Source organism: Capricornis sumatraensis, chromosome 3, assembly GCF_032405125.1.
Source record: "Capricornis sumatraensis isolate serow.1 chromosome 3, serow.2, whole genome shotgun sequence".
In the NCBI taxonomy this organism is placed as follows: Eukaryota; Metazoa; Chordata; class Mammalia; order Artiodactyla; family Bovidae; genus Capricornis; species Capricornis sumatraensis.
Genome location: NC_091071.1, coordinates 165241834 through 165247245, shown reverse-complemented (window position 1 = coordinate 165247245; position 5412 = coordinate 165241834).

Sequence of the window (5412 nt, the reverse complement as noted above, 5' to 3'; positions counted from 1 at the left end):
TTCCAGGCCAGCGCGCCACGCACGCCACGCACGCCTCGCTCGCCGCTCACACTGGTCCGTCGTCATGTCCGTCAGTCCGCTCCGCCCGCCCCTGAGCGCGACGGAAACTTCAGCTTACCAACCACGTAGCCAGACTGGGGAAAGATGCTTTTGATTGGACAGAATCTGTAAGTGAGTCGGAAGGGGCGGGCCACCATGTACGAAGGGGCGGGGCTCGCGCCGGGTGTGCGGAGTGGGCGGGAAAACGTGAAGCAAGCTTAAAGGCTGGCCTCCTGGTTCTAGATAGGCTTTTGACAGTTAATGGCACGGGCAAACCGAGTGAAAGTGAAAGTGAAGTCGCTCAGTAGTGCCCGACTCTTAGCGACCCCATGGACTGCAGCCTACCAGGCTCCTCCGTCCAGAGGATTTTCCAGGCAAGAGTACTGGAGTGGGGTGCCATTGTGAAGTCCTATAAAATTGCCTGTGGGAGTACAAATGAGTGAAATCAGTTTTAGAAGACAAATTGGCTAATATGTATCAAATATCCTTCGGTCTAGCAATTCTACTTTCAGGAAATCCAAGGACATAATCTAGGATATACGTAAAGACTTGTTTAACAAAGATATTAATTGTAGCACTTACAACAGTCCTGAAACCTAAAATACATAAAAACAACAACAAAGGCAATATCCTAAATGTTCAACAATCAGATTAGATCAGATCAGTCGCTCAGTCGTGTCCGACTCTTTGGGACCCCATGAATCGCAGCACGCCAGGCCTCCCTGTCCATCACCATCTCCCGGAGTTCACTCAAACTCAGGTCCATCGAGTTGGTGATGCCATCCAGCCTTCTCATCCTCTGTCGTCTCCTTTTCCTCCTGCCCCCAATCCGTCCCAGCATCAGAGTCTTTTCCAATGAGTCAACTCTTCGCATAACGTGGCCAAAGTACTGGAGTTTCAGCTTTAGCATCATTCCTTCCAAAGAATACCCAGGGCTGATCTCCTTTAGAATGGACTGGTTGGATCTCCTTGCAGTCCAAGGGACTCTCAAGAGACTTCTCCAACACCACAGTTCAAAAGCATCAATTCTTTGGCGCTTTCTTCACAGTCCAACTCTTGCATCCATACATGACCACTGGAAAAACCAAAGCCTTGACTAGACGGACCTTTGTTGGCAAAGTAATGTCTCTGCTTTTCAATATATTATCTAGGTTGGTCATAACTTTTCTTCCAAGGAGTAAGCGTCTTTTAATTTTATGGCTGCAGTCACCATCTGCAGTGATTTTGGAGTGCAAAAAAATAAAGTCTGATAATGTTTCCACTGTTTCCGCATCTATTTCCCATGAAGTGATGGGACCGGATGCCATGATCTTAGTTTTCTGAATGTTGAGCTTTAAGCCAACTTTTTCACTCTCCTCTTTCACATTCATCAAGAGGCCTTTTAGTTCCTCTTCACTTTCTGCCATAAGGGTGGTGTCATCTGCATATCTGAGGTTATTGATAATAAGCTGAGTTAAATAAATAGCAACAGGTTTGTATACTGAAACCCCCCTCCCCCCATTGTATATTTAATCACATGGGAAAATGGATACAAAATTGCAGTTACAACAAAATCACAGTTTTGTTTGATAGTTACAAATGATGATCTCTACCCAGTGTGATTACCCGAGCTTCTTCCCTTTTCTGTGCATTTTTACATTTTCAAAAAATTCTGTAATGAATTGTGTAATAAGCAGGAAAAGGGAGTTTTTCTGAAAAGAAATGTCCTTCTCTTGGACAGCTTTATGGTGTGTGAAAGTTTCATCCACACCCTTCTTGAAGCAAACCCTGAGGTCCTGGCAAGATCAGCCTCAACGGCCCCTTTGGACCTTTGATCCAGAGTGTGATTATGAAACAGTTTTGTTTCTCCACAGACTTATGGAAACTCACTTCCTTTTTTTCTCTTTTTTTCCCCCTAGCTGTGCCAAGTGGCATGCAGGATCTTAGTTCCTCAACTTGTAATTGAACCCATGGCCCCTGCAGTGAAAGAACAGAGTTTTAACCACTGGACTATCAGGAAAGTTCCACAGCTCATTTTCTACATCCTGGAAATGAATTTCCTAACTTTTCTTCTTGGTTTCTTCTATTTTACCTTACAAAAGAAGTTGACATTCATTCCTCAAGCCCATACTCGTCTTCCACAATGTTCCTGACCTTAGAGAATACAGTGATGGTTATGCCATTTTATTAAAAAGAAATATTTATTTGGCCACACAGTATTAGTTGAGCTGTTTCGGCATGTGGGATCTTTTGTTGCAGCATGCAAACTCTTGGTTACAGCATGTGGGATCTAGTTGCTTGATCAGGGATTGAACCTGGGCCCTCTGCTTTGAGAGCACAGTGTTTTAGCCACTGGACCACCAGGAAAGTCCCATTATGCCCATTTTTCGGGAAGATATGCAGTGACCAGCCCAAAGCCATACAGTAGTGTAGTCACAGTTGACACTGAGAATGGCAAGCTGGTGCCCCAGGGAGCACAAGATTCATGGAGGTGAGAGTGGAAACCTCTGTGTGCCTGAAATTCACTTCAAGAAGGTCAGAGTTTATCAAGGTCTGATGTGTTCGGGGCACTAGAACAAGAAAGAATAAGAGCAGCCTTTCCCTTCTACCATCAATCCCTACAATTATTCTAGCCAGGGATGGAGCCACCAGAAGGGAAAATAACTAAGGTTACACAGAAACACACAAAATATCAGGGGTATTCATTTGGGCAGAGGAGCCTGGCGGGCTGCAGTCCATGGGGTCGCTAAGAGTCATACGACTGAGTGACTTCACTTTCACTTTTCACTTTCATGCATTGGAGAAGGAAATGGCAACCCACTGCAGAGTTCTTGCCTGGAGAATCCCAGGGACAGGGGAGCCTGGTGGGCTGCTGTCTATGGGGTCGCACAGAGTCGGACACGACTGAAGTGACTTAGCAGCAGCAGCAGCAGTCTTTAGGCATACTAAAGATCATAAAGGGAATATTGACAGCTCAGGGGAAGGAGAGAGTACCTCATTCTTTTTTCACTCAACTATTAAGTTTTAATAATAATTGCTATCATCTATTATTGAGTACTGTGTGCCAAATTGCATGCTAGCACTGTGCTCAAAACTTTATATCCATTGTCTCATTTAATTCTCACAACAGACTATGTATGGGGTCACTGCTTTATTATCAGCATTATTTAAATAGAGGAAACAAAGGCACAGAGATGTTAGATTTTCTGACTGGCCAGTACCCAGCACTGCCAGGCAAAAAGACAGTTTCTGTAGATGTGAGATGCACAGCGCAGCTGGGTTCCAGCTGGAGGAATCATGGAGGTTTCTGTGAGAGGTCTGAAGATTACTGAGGACTTGGCTTTGGGGTGGGGGTACCTTTCAGGCTGAGAGAACATTTGGAGCAAACCACCAGAAGTGAGAGAGAGTCAGGGGAACTGTGGGGTTCATTCAATGGGTTTTGGGGAATCAGAAATTTTCTTAGGTAGGATAGTGATAGTCATGATCAGATTCACATTTTATAAAGATCACTTGCAGGAAGACTGGAGATGAAAGAGATGAATGCAAGAGAAGCTAAGAAATCTTTCTGTTAGTAGACAAAATAATACCCCCAAAGATATCCAGGTCCTAATCCCGGGAATTTGTGATCATGTTACCATACTTGGCAAAGCAGACTTTGTAGATGTGATTAAGTTAAGGATTTTGAGATGGAAAGATTATCCTGGATTATCTGGATGGGCCCAATATAATCACAAAGGTCCTTCTAAGGGTAAAAGGGAGGAAGAGAGCCAGAGAAGATGTGATGACATGAGCAGAGGTCAGAGTAGTGTGACTGTTGGCTGCAGACCACAAGTCAGGGGATGATGGCAGCTTCTGAGGCTGGAAAGGCAGGGAGACAGATTCTCCCCTGGAGCCTCCAGAAGGAACACGGTTTCTGGTCACACCTTGATGTTAGCCCCCGAAGACCCGTTTCAGACTTCCGACCTCCAGCATCAGAAGATAATACATCTGTGCTCTTCTAAGCCACCAAATTTGTTAACAGCAGCAATAGGAAACTAAAACATGTTCTTTGGGTGCAAGCAACAGAAACAGACTTTGACTGCACTAAGCAAAAAAAAAAAAAGGAATTAATTCAGAGGATACAGTTGTACAACTTTGAGCCTTAGGGATGAGAGGAGCCAGAGGTGCTTTGGGTAATCTACATATCAGGAACAAGGGGACAATGCAGAGGGGGATGTTTATTTCCTCCTCCAGCTTTTTCCGTGTGGAGAGACCTCTTTCAGATAACACTCTTGCCTATTGCCTTCCTACTTCACCCCTCTATCTTCCCCAGAGGGGGAGGAAGAGGAGTGAATTATCTGATTGGTGAGTTTAGGGAGACTGAATGGAGCTCAACTCAGCTTTTCCTCCTTTCAGATCTACCTGCCCACAAGAGCCTTGGTTTTTTGTGCCCTTCCTCAAAGTTCTAAATTTCTCAGGGTCTGACCCTCATAGAAAGGACTATGATATTCCAGCACTGCCTGAGACTGGGTAGAGGAGATTATTTTGGGGGTTCAGTATTAGTAAACCCACATGTCAATCAGACCTAAAGGTAGGTTCCCAACAACTTTGTCAGTAGCAAAGCTGATATTCTGATCTCCCTCTGCCCTACTTCTGTAACTATCTGTCTTTTGGTTCTAAACTTGGATGAGAATCAAGTTCTACCCGCCAAGTACTACCCCCAAACTCAACAGTTTCTCATGGATACTATGATTGGAATGACTCAGTTCAACTGTCTTCTATACCTGTGTCATTCCACTCAATATTTAAAGTCCTGGCTTGGTTTGGATCTCATGTTCACCCCTTGCCAAAGGTAGAGAGTACCTTGACTGACAGTTCCCTCAAGACTGCAAGGAGGGAGAAGTAGTTCTCCAAAAACAAATGATGACAGTTTCCAAAATAAGAGGGAAGAGCTGTTGGGCATGCAGAAGTGACAGATGTCAGGTCAGAAGTAGCTATGGTAAAGGCCCAGGAGAGAGATAACATGGGACTGGAGTGTGCAGGCAGAATTAATGGGACTTGACACCAGACCACATGGGGATGACAGTGTCCCAGGTGATTAGGGGGATGGTGGTGCCATTAGTTCATCTCATTCATTCCTTAATTGACTCATTCAATATACAGTTATTGAGCATATGTTATGTGCCCAGTATTGTGTTGGGTGCTAGGGATCTGGTGGTGGGACGAAGACAGTAGTCATAAGAGTTGCAGTCTAGTGGGGAAAAAAGACAAGATGGTGATTTCAGCACGATGATGGAGGCTGTGCTGGGGAAAGCACAGTCTGCAGCAGAAACACAATGGGGTGGGAGCACCCAGCCCAGATTTGAAGGGAAGTGACATCTAAGACATGAAATCTCAAGAATGCTCAGGAAGACT